At 45.4% G+C, this 13,658-nt stretch overlaps 1 long non-coding RNA gene across 1 annotated transcript; it reads left to right on the forward strand.

Moving 5' to 3' along the window:
* Positions 1 to 366: 366 nt before the first annotated feature.
* LOC116457635 (uncharacterized) lies at positions 367 to 12,463 on the forward strand. Its single transcript, XR_004245069.2, has 3 exons — positions 367 to 530; positions 11,107 to 11,354; positions 11,892 to 12,463. It is a non-coding gene; the product is annotated as an uncharacterized LOC116457635 (long non-coding RNA).
* The last annotated feature ends 1,195 nt before the right edge of the window (positions 12,464 to 13,658 follow it).

Genomic DNA, 13,658 nt, shown 5'->3' on the forward strand with positions numbered 1-13,658 from the left:
GCCCCGGGGGGGAGCAAAGGTCCGAGACCGGGCCGCCGTCCTCGGCGCCCGCCGCGTCCCTGCGCGCCCTCTCCGCGGCCTCCGGCTCTCGGCTGCCGACCTTCCCGGGCGCGAGCCGCCAGAGGCGGGCCCTGCCTCCTCGCACCTCCCGCTCGCCGGCCAATGGGGAGCCCAGCCCGGACGGCCGCGGGGGAGCTGGGCGGGCCCGGCGCGGGGAACGCCCCCACCTTCCTCTGCGGGGCGGGGCGGGGCGCGCGGCCGGGGCTGGCGGGAAGGGGGAGGGCCGCCGGCGGCAGTGCCGGTCTCCTCCTACAGGGACGCGTGGCCCGGGACTGCCACGCGCAGCGTGGGGTGGGAAGGGCGGGACTGGGGGACAGGAGGGGAGGGCGCCCCGGATGCTTCCAGCGGTCCGGGTCCGCGGACGGAGCGCGGACCCATCCGGCTCACGGTCCCCTTCCGCAGTCCGCGTGCGGTTCCAGGGAGCTGTCCGCCCCGGTGGTTCTGAACCAGGCGCCGCCGAAACGCCCCAGGTAGGCGGAGGGCCCGAGGTCACCACTCCCGCGGCGGCGGCGGCTGCTGCCGAGGCTTCCTGGGGGTCACTGCCAGCTGCGCCGCATGCTCCCATAAATACAGGGGCTGTCCAGCTTCTGGGAATCTCGCTCTGATTAGGAGCCCGCCTCGCCGGTCCACTGCTGGTCGCCGGTCAGATGCTAACTCCGTCTCGCTGCAGTATCCCTGTAATTTAAGGGTGCCAGCACTGGAGTTAAGTAGCTAGTCATTCCTCGTCATCGTTGACGTGTGGCATCTTTTGAACTCAAAATATCCATTACTTCCAAATATTAATTACTCTCACACCTCTATTTTAACATCTCCTTCACACACACACTTGAAACACTCATCTAGTAAAATATTGCATGATCACCCATGCTTCAGTGCTCTCATAAACAATAGCACAGAAAGGTTGCATCTGCCCCTCTTCCTTGGGCAGGAATGTGTGGTGGTCATCCTGTTAATGGCGTTACGCGTAACGGAGACTGCCTTGTCTTCTTGCTCCCCTCCTCCTCCTTCGAATAATGCAATAAGTCACACTAATGGTAAATGGGCCATAAAGTCACTTTCACTCTGAAATAAAATAAATCCTCAGAGATGTGAAGGGCTTACAAATCCTACTGGGCATTAACTAAATTGTAGTTACGTGAAACAGAAAGGCATGTTGCAATTTCTATGAATGCATAAAGGATGAAGGACCATTTTGCCGCCAAGTGGGGTCAGTTCTAGTGTGGAGCAGGAACCTTCACTCATGCCCTCCCCTCCCCAGCCCCTGTGGTTCCTCCTTCCACATCAGGGGCTCTGCACAGGCATGGATTCATGATCATCACTAACAGACAATATATCAAAAGGAAAAGATTCATGGAACATTCCTTGCTATGTGGATTGGCTGAAAAATGAGGAAGTGCTTGCAAAGCGTTTTTACTCCCTTGGAAGAATTATGCCACAGAAAATATCTGGTTTCCAACATACCTATATACTGTGCTAACCAGCTGAAAGATGTTGAAGAGGGTACAAGTAATCCGACTTATCAAAAAGGGTGATAGTAAAGCATAGGTTGAAGATGCAAGAAGAAGAATAAGACTCCATAGCTCAAGTTCAAATTCTGCAATTAGGAATTGTGTGAGGCTCCTGCAAGATTTCATGTTATCTATTTAAAAGAGTTGAATGGAAAAAATAATTGAATGGGATTCAGAGAGTTAAAATCTGTAGGAAAGAGTTCCTTCTTTTCTTCTCCAGCTAGCCAATGAAAAAGTCAACAGCTAAGGTATGTGTTTTAAAAACAATGAATTGCTTTGCTACCCATAAGGAACCAAGGAACAAAACAACAGCAGTGACAAGGATGGACAGAGTCTTCCAGTGTCCCTAATTTGCATTTGTATGGTGCTAATCCCCAGGAAACCTTGGGGCCTTGTGCTTCCTAGGCTCACAAATGCTTGTAGCTCACACCGCATGCAACACTGGGGAGAGGATTATATGGACACAAAAGAAACACTGAGAAATCACATTGTTACTTCAAAGCTTGTCCAATAAAAATTAGATGAATATTTCAACTTAGAGTGAAGTATTTTATAGCACTTACATTTGTTTAAGCCAATGTTTCCAAACAAGAAAAGTAAAAACATTCCAACCTTTGAAAACAGATGACTGCTTCTCAATGTGGTAAGAGAAGGAGTGAGGGGATAAAACAATTGGAAAACAAAAAACTTTCTCCTCTGGCTGGCATCCTCCTATTTGGTAATGACCATTATGATTCTACCTCATTAACTTTTATTAGTAACATCATTTCTGAGAGTAATTATAGAATCGATATCACACTGAGATCTTTTAACTTTGAGTCATTTGAAAACATCTTCCAAATAATGTAATTATAAAATATAATTAAATAATTTTAGATTAATATTGAGCTTTTGGCTTTATGGTTTTCCCAAACAGCTCAAGGTAGTAAAAAGCAATTCATTTGTGTAGTAGATTCCTTAGGTTTTGTTAAACCAATGGTTCATGCTTTTATGTAACTAGGGCTAATCACCATATTTCATTAAGTCTAAACCTCCTTTCACAGTACAGTGAACCATTGTTTTATGTATCACTAAAAAAGAAAAAAGTGCTGCCATAGGAAACTATGACACAATGGTTTCTTTTCTGTTCTAATTATAATTTAAACTTATTGAAAAAGCTATTCGATCGTAATTTTTGGACAGATTTTTATTATGTATCACTCTATTGCATGCATACAGATAAAATATAAATTAATTGGTTAAAGTTTTCCGAATTTCACATTCAGAAAGGCCCCTTGTTTACTTTCTAACTCAGAGCTGTCAATGCCCAGGTTTTCTCCACAATATGCTCCTCCAAGTCACTCAGAGCATTTGGTGTGCTGCATTTCTTATACAAGTGCTCCTAACTCATCCAAGCTACTGGCCTCCCATTCTATGTGTCCCCCAAGCAGGAGCATGCTAGCTGTGGTCAGTCAGCACTGAGGAGGCAGATGACAGAGCTGAGAGAGAAGTGGTAGCAGATGAAATCAAAGAGGAAGCTGGGTGGGTGTTAAATCTTGCAAGACTTTGGATTTTATTTGGAGTGATATGGGGAGCCACTGGAGAGCATAGAGCAGAGTAATAAGATCTTGATGCTGATGTTTTGTTTGTTTTGTTTTGTTTTGTTTTACCTAATCCAAGGTTTTCATACAATAACTAGATTCAATTTCCTTCTTCCAGTGGTTCTCAGAAGGCCTGTGGCCTGGCACACCAAGGGGTATATGAGGTCAGGCATGTCCTAGGAACAGCAATGAAGTTGGCATAGACTTAGACTCTGTTAACTGCACAGGGATTTTCACTTGCCCAGCACCAATTATAAGACATTCCTGATGTTAGAGATGTGAAATGTGAAAAAAAGGAAGAGGGCATCTTAGAAGCCATCAAATACAGTATATATTTTTCCTTGGTAGTTTTACAAGTCTTGATTTTGCAAATAGTCAAGCTGTGGCAGGACACAGAAATGAACATGAATGCTAATGTGCCAGAGAATGCCCTGGCCAGCTCCAGACTGCACAGGCCAGACGAGGCTTGGGAAGTCTGTGTGTTGCTGGTCACTAAGGATGGAGAAGGCAGGGATGGTGTCATTGAAGCTGCTGCTTCTCCCCACATTGCCTTCATCATCCAAAAGGAGGGGGCTACAGCCAAGGAGAAGCTCCTGGGGCTGAGAGAGGGTAGGGGGAGAAAGAGTGCAGCTGCTGGACGGTGGCCCACATGTTGCGGAGGAGGTCGGAGAATATGCATGGCACAGGGTGACATTTGGGGTCATATCTAACACAGGGACCTAAGGGTCCAACCTCTCTCACAGTGCTTTTATGTGGTAAATTTATCTAGGAGCCAACACAGACAGGCAGAAAGAAGGAAACAGGACAATCCTCTGGGAAACTCTCGAGAAAATTCCCTTGTGTTCAGACTGAGATGATCTGACTTTTTCATTGATTGATTGATTCATTCATTCATTCACTCACTAATTCAACAAATATGTATTGAGTCCTATTATGTGCCAGGCTCTCTTCTAGGCACTGGAAATAAATAAATCAGAGAAAAAGAACGAAGACCCTGTTTTTATAGCACTTACATTGAAATGGTTGGGGTGGAGGGGAGAGAAGAGACAAAAAAAAAAACAACCTAGTAAATATGTATATACCTGTTGTTGATAAGAGATAAAAAGCAGAGGGACAGAGACTGATGGTGGTTGTGATTGTGGAGTGTGTGTGTGTGCGTGTGTGTGTGTGTGCACAAGCTTGTATAAATTAGTTGGGAGAAGTTGCTCTGATAAGGTGACATTTGGGCAGAACCTCGAATGGATTAAAGAAGCAAGCCATGTGCATTCAAGGATGAGAAACAAGTGCGAGGCACCCAAAGCAGGAGCACACTAGCTGTGGTCAGTCAGCAATGAGGAGGCAGATGTGGCTGAGATGGAGATGAGAGGAAGTGGTAGCAGATGAAATCAAAGAGTTGGGTGTTAAATCTTGCAATACTTTGTACTTTATTTTGGGTAAAATGGGGAGCCACTGGAGAGCATTGAGCAGAGAAATAAGATCTGACTTGCATCTTAAGGGCCTCACTTTAGCTGCTTAGAGAGAAATAGATTGGAGCAGAGGAAAAGTGGAATCAGGAAGACCAGTTCAGATACTATTGCGATAGTCCAGGCCATAAAAGAGGGTATTTGGGACCAGACTGGGAATGGTGGAAGTGATGAGAATTGGTCAGATCAGAATATGTCTTGAAGGTAGAACCCACAACTTTTATGAAAGAATTAAATGTGGACAGTGAGAGAAAGACATAAGTTGAGAAGGATTCCATGGTTTTGGCTTTGCTGTTGTTGTTTGCATGGGCTACTGCAAAAGCAGCAGGATTAAAGGGAAGGAACAATAGCTTGGTTTTCAACATGTAGAGTTTAACATATCTGAGTGGGTCTGGAAAGCAGGTTGTTGAAAACAGGAATCTGGAGTTCATCCAGGTCTAGGCTGGAGATAAGATTGTGAGTGCCATTAGCAGATAGATGGTAGATACATCTTGTTTGTTTTGTTGTTGTTATTGTTTTGAGACAGTCTCATTCTGTCAACCAGGCTGGAGTGCAGTGTCTTGATCTGGGCTCACTGCAACCTCTGCTTCCTGGGTTCAAGCAATTCTCCTGCCTCAGCCTCCCAAGTAGCTGGGATTACAGGCACCTGCCACCACGCCGGACTAATTTTTGTATTTTTAGTAAGACGGGGTTTCACCATGTTGGCCAGGCTGATCTCAAACTCCTGACCTCAAATGATCCGCCCACCTCGGCCTCCCAAAGTGCTGGGATTACAGGCATGAGCCACTGCACCCGGCAGTAGATACATCTTGGATGAAACCACCAGGGATGGAGCATAAATACGGAGGAAATGGGTCTGAGGGGGATTCCCAGAGCACATGATTTCTAAACATGAGGCAGATGAGTCATTCAAGGAGACTGAGAAGGCTGGAGAATTGAGACAAAGTAAAGTCCTGGTGGCTAAGAAAGTATTTCAAGGAGGAATACTTTCAAATAACTGTCAAATGTTGCTAAGAGATATAGGAAGAGGACTGAGAATTAACCTCTGGGTTTGTCAGTGAGCAGATAAAACTATGATTGGAGTGGATCTGAGAATGGGAGAAGAAATGGGGGTATTGAGTCAATATAAAGTTTGAGGAGTTTTGCTGAAAAGGGAGGAAGAAAGGGGAGGTGCCAAACAGAGCTAAGGAGTTGAGAGAGGGATTTTTTTTTTTAAATCAGATGTTTGAATGATTGTAGAAATGTTTCAATAGAAAGGATATGGGGGAGATGCTGGAGAGAAAGGGAACAATTGCCAAAGCAAAATCCTTGATTGCTTGAATGGTGGCGAGTTGGAATGCACAAGTAGAAGGTTTGTCTTCTTGTAGAAGGCAGTGGAGTAAAGACTTCGTGCAGGCATATTCCTAGATTTAGTGGAAGTCTGCTGTGGTGTTCTTTCCTTACTGATTTGATTTTCTCAGTGAAGTGGGAAGCCAGGTCATGAGCTCTACCTGATGAAGGGAGGGCGAGGAGTTTAGCTTCCATTCTTGGCTGTACATTAGGATCACCTGGGGAGTTTCAAAAACACACTTATATCCAGGGCCCTGATCCACACCAAGTAAATTATTATTATTACTATTATTTTTGAGACAGAGTTTCACTCTGTCACCCAGGCTGGAGTGCAAAGGCACGATCTCAGTTCACTGCAAACTCCACCTCCCGGGTTCAAGCGATTCTCCTGCCTCAGCCTCCCAAGTAGCTGGGATTGCAGGAGCCTACCACCACACCTGGCTAATTTTTGTATTTTTAGTAGAGACAGGGTTTTACCATGTTGGCCAGGCTGGTCTCAAACTCCTGACCTCAGGTGATCTACCTGCCTCAGCCTCCCAGAGTGCTGGGATTATAGGCATGAGCCACTGCACCTGAACACACCAAGTAAATTAGATTCTCTGGAGGTGGGACCTGGGCACTGGTGTGTTATAAGGTTTCTGGGTGACTCAACAGTGCAGCCAGAACTGAGGATCCCTGGGATAGGAGTTTGGGGAAAGAAGGTGTGGAATAGTCAAAATAGTTATCTAGGAGAGTTCAAGGATCAGTGGACTAGAGAGAAACATATCTGGATTTGTGGTTGAGAATTTAACATGAAATGGGCCACCATCGTTATGTTTCTCTCCAACTACATTCAGTTGTCAGGCTCAGAAACAGGGTTGACAATGGATTGGGTTTTGCCAAAGTGGGGTTTTGACCCATGTGTATGGCGGAGTGGGAGAGTTTGAGAGATTGATCCTAATGGTGGGCATGGAATCTGTGTGCCAGCAAAGGAAGCAAGCGAGGACTTGGGAAAAGAATTAAAGTACATTAAAATGGAGATGGGTACAGTGGCTCATGCCTATAGTCCTAGCACTTTGGGAGGCCGAGATGGGCAGATTGCTTGAGCCCAGGAGTTCGAGACCAGCCTGGGCAACATGGTGAAACCTTATCTCTACCAAAAAACAAACAAACAAAAATTAGCCAGGCGTGGTGATGCATGCCTGTAGTCCCATCTACTCAGGGGTCTGAGGTGGGAGGATGGCTCAAACCCAAGAAACAGAGATTGCAGTGAACCATGATTTCACGACTGCACTCCAGCCTTCTAGCATGGTTGACAGACCCAGTCCCTGTCTCAAAAAAAAAAAAAAAGGAAGTGGTTGGGAGGAGGTAGATAAATGGCTTCTTATCATGGGATTTTTTTTTTCTATTTTAAGTTGTTTAGATAATTAACATTTTCACAAGGTAATTTAAGGCAGCTAGACACCTGCAAAGCAGCACAAATAACTCTGATTAATGTTTCAACCTACCTTTTTTTCCCAGGATTTGAAATTAATTTTTTTTTCAACAAGCAAACATCATGAGACATTTAGAGTGAAGAAAAAAAATTTTTGGAAATTATTATAGATCTTCCTATTCTTAGATAATGGGGTAATTTAGTGAGCCACTGCTGATTCCAAAGCCCCTTTCCCAGTTTTGTAAGTTTGTCTTGTGTCTCTTCCCTGTCCCCTTGGCTACATCTTCCCACTTTAAACACACCCAACCCCCACTCTACTTGTTCTCCAATGAAATAAAGGGATCTGATACAAGTACCAATCCCTGAAGTGCATTTGCCTGTAAAGGAGAAATTGCAGGTTGGTGCTTAACACAAATGAACAAAGTGCTTAGCAGTAGGATCCCAGGTATTCTAAGAAGCAGAGAGGGATACTCCTAGCTGGGAGCCTTTCATAGCACTCCTGAGTTCACAACCCCATGGATGGGACAAGTGCAACTTAAAGTCAACACTGGGTTTTTGTTTGTTTGTTTGTTTGGTTGGCTGGTTGGTTGTTTTTTGTTTTGTTTTTGAGACAGAGTCTAGCTCTGTTGCCCAGGATGGAGTGCAGTGGCGTGACCTCGGCTCACTGCAAACTCTGCCTCCCACGTTCAAGCGATTCTCCTGCCTCAGCCTCCCGAGTAGCTGGGATTACAGGCATGAGCCACCATGCCTGGCTAATGTGTGTGTGTGTTTAATAGAGACAGGGTTTCACCAAGTTGGCCAGGCTGGTCTCGAACTCCTGACCTCAAGTGATCCGCCCACCTCGGCTTCCCAAGGTGTGATTACAGGTGTGAGCCACCGCGCCTGACCAGCAGTGGGGTTTGAACTGACATATTGTTGTAGACTTAGTATAAAGTCACATCTATCCCTCAGGTTTCTTACTGTGAGAATACTGAAGAATGGCCCCTACAAAATCATCATCAAAAGGCTAGACATCTACAAAACACATGTAGCAAACCTGAGCCATCACCTAGGTGGAACACAACTGCACTCATGGTGGGAGAAAGAGAATAGAACCACAAGAAGAAACACTCATATTAGGGATTTCATCAAATTTAGTGAAACCTCCAACCATTTCTCTTTTACTGATAAACAATTCGGTAATTGTTTTTTATAGGCATTAATGTTGGGATTAATAATGCCCCTGATTACAATGAGCAGCTCAATTATCAGAGAAACATTGCTCCCTAATGTTTGTTCTAATTGCTAAAGCAGCACTACTAATTAATAGAGGTTAGGACATTTTCATCAAGGTTTAAACAAAAAGGATGTCTCACTTTATTCTAATAAGGTCAACACAGATACCTCTTTCTCATAGCATTCTAAGTAGTGGTGTTTGTTTGTCTGTTTGACAGAGTCTTACTCTGTTGCCCAGGCTGGAGTGCAGTGGCTTGATCTGGGCTCACTGCAACCTCCACCTCTTGGATTCAACCAATTCTCCTGCCTCAGCCTCCCTAATAGCTGGGATTTCAGGCACCCACCGTCATGCTTGGCTAACTTTTGTATTTTTGTAGAGATGGGGTTTCCACCATGTTGGCCAGGCTAGTCTTGAACTCCTGACCTCAGGTGATCCGCCTGCTTCTGCCCCCCAAAGTGCTGGGATTACAGGCATGAGCCACTGCGCCCGGCCAGTAGTGGGTATTTTTTAGAAACAACATTTGGTGCTTTACTGAAGGCTAAAAAATGGAGGCCCATAAACATAATAATCATATTTAGTCAGACGCAGTGGCTTGTGCCTGTAATCCCAGGGCTTTGGGAGGCCAACGCAGGAAGATCCCTTGAGGCCAGGGGTTCAAAACCAGCCCAGACAACATAGTGGGATCTAGTGTCTAAAAAAAAAAGTAAAGTTTTATGTATGCTTTATGTATACCAGAAACTGTGCTCGATGATTTACATAGAGTATCTAGTTTAACCGTCACAACAAACCCTACAAGATCAGTATGCTCATGACCCTCATTTTGCAGATGACAACACTTACACTTAAGCGAAGTGAAGTCAGTTTTCCAGTGTTGTTCAACTAGTAGACAATGGAGTCAGAATTAGAACTCAGATCAGGCAAAGTGGCTCAAGCCTGTAATCCCAGCACTTTGGAAGACCAAGGTAGGAGGATCATTTGAGGCCAGGAGGTCGAGGCTGCAGTGAGCTCTGATTGTGCCACTGCTCTCCAGAATGGGCAACTGAAGAGACCCTGTCACAGAAAAGGAAGAGAAAAGAAAAGAACATAGGCAGTCCAGTTCCAAACTGAGCTCTTAATGGAGGCTACCTATATAGTTTTTTGACTGTCACCTGCTCCCTCTCCCACTCCTACTTGGGGACTATCAGCAATCTCTAAATCACGGTGGCTGTGCCTGAGGGGTAACTGCTAGCTTTAATAATTAATACCCAGGGTGGAAGGGCTGACTCTATGCTTCAGCTTTTTCCTCTGCCCAAGAAAATATCCATCCTTCAAACCATCAGTATTAATTGTTGTTCAGGGATGAATTAAGCTGCAGGGGTCACACACAGTTTACTATCAACCATGTTTCTTTCAGGAAACCTAAACATCATAGCATTCACTTGCAGATGAGAAGGAAGAATTAAGAGGGGATGTTAAGAGCAACTCTCAGAAATATTTCTGGTCCAGTAATGATAGCCAGCCCTTACATTACTCTTGGAGTCATTTTGCTGGTGCTCAAAATGTATTAATTTCTCTTAAGGTTACTTGCGCCCTCATGATAATCAACAGCTCTGGGCATGGGCCAATGCGGCATGCCATTTGCAGAATTTCTGCAGTTTGGATGCACATGTCAGGCCTTTTCCTGAGAACCCTGTTTAAGGGGAAGAATGACAAGTGGGCAGAAAGCTATCAGGTGGGAAGGAGCCTACGACATTTGTAGAATGGAGAACGCAGTGCTCCCTACTGGCCAAGCATTTCCCAGGAGGGCCCACCCCCAATCCACAATTTGGAGAGTTCTGCTCTTAGATTCCTGCCCACTCCGGACCAGTGGGATGCCTCCTCCTCTGGGTGACAGGACTCTTTCTAAGGAACCTTCGTTTAGCTGAAGAAGACCAATTCAGACTCCCCCCAACAACTCCACTCCAGTGTCTGCCTCTGCCTTCGTCTTCTGGCTTTGTCTTCCTGGTCAAGGAGACCCAGCCAAATCCCCCACTGGGGCTGCTTAACCAAAGCTGTAGGCCACATAGTTGGTGTATGACCTTAGGCAAGTGACGGGACCTCACTGAACCTTAATTGTAACATCCAAAGTGTAGGGATGTTGTGAGGGTTAATTAAGAGGATGTGGCTGGGTGCAGTGGCTCACACCAGCACTTTGGAAGGCCAAGACAGGAGGAATGCTTGGGCCTGGGAGTTTTGAGACCTTTCCTCTATAAAAAAATAAAAAAAAAAAAAGCCAGGTACTTGGGAAGTTGAGGCAGGAGGATCACTTGAGCCCAGAGGGTCAACGCTGCACTGAGCTGCAATGGCACCACTGCACTCCAGCCTGGACAACAGAGCAAGACCCTGTCTCAGAAAAGAAAAAAAAAGAGAATGTTACACTGACATCATGAAGTTGGGAACGATGTTATCTTGACAAAATAGAGGGCGAATCAGTATTCTAAATAATATTCATATTTTATATTTATATATGTAAATATATATAAAGAAATTTAATATACATATTTATGTTTATCTCAAGATGCAGCACTGCCCTCCAGAGCTGTTGAAGAGGAGCAGGTGTTTGCAGAGACTCACAAAAAGGCCCGGCCCCAGTTGGAAGACCAGCCTTGCACTACTTTATAAGATGCTGCCAATGCAGAATTGTTCATGAAGCATACAGAGCTTTTCCACCTCAGCACAAACAGCATTCACTCTTCAGGTCACTCATCCAGGCCTGCAAGAGATAGTGAAGCAGGTTTATTCTCCAGGCCACTTAAGTCATCTAAAGTATCCCCTTTTTGGGCAGAGACAGGTGACATTAAGAAAAACTTGAAAAAACGTAGAGTGTGGGATCTTCGAAAGATTGGATAGCTCTGGCCTCCTCCTCTCCCAGCCACTCCCCACTCCCAGGCCCAAGTGTCTGCTCCACCAACATAAATCAGTGTTGAAATATAAAGATTGAGCTGGGCGCAGTGGCTCATGCCTGTAATCCCAGCACTTTGGGAGGCCGAGGTGGGTGAATCACTTGAGGTCAGGAGTTGGAGACCAGCCTGGCCGACATGGGGAAAAAAGTAGCTGGACGTGGTGGCATGTACCTATAATCCCAACTTCTTGGGAGGCTGAAGCAGGAGAATCAGTGGAACCCTGGAGGTAGAGGTTGCAGGGAGCTGAGATTGTGCCACTGCACTCCAGCCTAAGGTGACAGAGTGAGACTCCGTCTTAAAAAGAAAGGAGAAAGAAAGAAAGGAAGGAAAGAAGGGAGGGGAGGAGAGGGGAGGGAAGGGAAGGGAGAAATCTATGCATTCCTAAATGTGTTTGTTCCAGAGACTTCCCAAGGATCAAAGCAAGAGTAAACTAAAGGTAAACCTGAGAATGGAGAACAAACCTACTCTGTTTCATCATTATCACCTCCCTTACATTGCTGGAGGCCAGTAGTCCCAAATCAGGTTCCCTACACTAACGTCAAGGTGTCTGCAGGGCTGGTTCCATCTGGAGTTGGAGACCAGCCTGGCCGACATGGGGAAAAACCCATTTCTCTAGGGGAGAACCCATTTCCTTGCTGTTTCCAGCTCCTGGTGGCCACCTGCATTCCTTGGCTTGTGGCCCCTTCCTCTGTCTTCAAAGTGCATCACCCAATCTCTGCTCCCCACCACATAACCATCTCCCCTTCTGTAGTCAAATGTTCCTCTGACTCCTTTTTATAAGCATTCTTATTATCATATTTATGGCCCACGAGGATAATCCAGGATAATCCCTCGTCTCAAGATTCTTAATCATGTCCACAAAGTTCCCTTTGCCATGTAAGGTCATATTCACAGGTTCCAGGGATTAGGATGTAGACACTCTTGAGGGTCATTATTAACTCACCATACAAGTATTCAAGAATTTTCTCTGTATTCTGGCTTCATCATTTGTTTTGATTAAAGAATATATTTTTAAAATATGCTTTTATCTCAAATATAATTTCTATCTTTCACATTTATGACTGTTCTCATACAACTGCGGTTTTGTGGTATATATAAAATGATCTTTGACCAATCTCATTAATTCCCAAGGCTCAGCCCTGGGATTTAGGGATTTGATTAAGACCTGTTTCCAGGGAAACCGCTGATGGCTGCCTTCTCTGGATTTCCCGCCACATCTCCATGCTCCCTCTGCCTGGGAATTGTTTTCCAGTCTTGACTGATTATGTTTTTTTTATATAGAGAAGGGGGAATCTTGCTACGTTGTCCAGACTGGACTTGAACTCCTGGCTCAAGCAATTATCCTAACTCAGCCTCCAGAGTAGCAGGGACTACAGGCGTGTCTCACCACACCCAGCAAGACAATTTCTTTTTATCACCATGCTTTCTTCCAAATCTCTTCTCTATGCCACAACTCTTTTCCATTTACTGATGAGCCTTTGGAAGCTTAAAAATTGAGAATAGACTAAGTTTTCTCTGCTCTCTCCCCTCACCTCTATTCCCTCAGTCCTTGAGCACAAAATGTTATATCTTGTGCAGTTAAATAAAGTAAAAAAGGTAAAACCTGGGGATTGTGAGGGGGATGAAACATGCTGAGAACAACCAGTCAATTGATATTGAAAACATGCCATCCACTGCAGTTGTAAAACAACTGGACACATTCCTTTAGTTTTGACTGTGGTCTCCAAGCCTAAAGGTGGCTGGAGAGAGGAAGTGGAGGGACAGGCGGGGCTGGCTTTGGAGTGGAAATCTGTAGACACAGAGACCTGCCCTCAGGAGGGCCTGGAGCTGGGTCTTGTGCTCTGTGGTGGATGGGTTGAGATTTTCAGTGATTTTATCTTTGAACTTGTGTTTTGTGAGTGAAGTTGGTGGGACAGAGGAGCATGTTTCTGAGCATAAGAGGTAGGGTGACGGCTGTATCCTGCACTTCTAGCCTCCTCCTCTGCATGGAGCATTCAGGGTGCCCGTGAGCCCAGCATTACCCGGGACAATGTGAGGGAGGGCAGTGAATACAAGCAAAGCGAGTGACATCTGCCACTCAGTAAAGAAGGGCATGGGCCACCCTCAGAGGCCACATGCTCCCCGCACACCAGAACTTGCACCAAATGCAGAAAGAAGGCAATGGTGT

Source organism: Hylobates moloch, unplaced genomic scaffold (assembly GCF_009828535.3).
Source record: "Hylobates moloch isolate HMO894 unplaced genomic scaffold, HMol_V3 SCAFFOLD_18, whole genome shotgun sequence".
NCBI classification, from domain to species: domain Eukaryota; kingdom Metazoa; phylum Chordata; class Mammalia; order Primates; family Hylobatidae; genus Hylobates; species Hylobates moloch.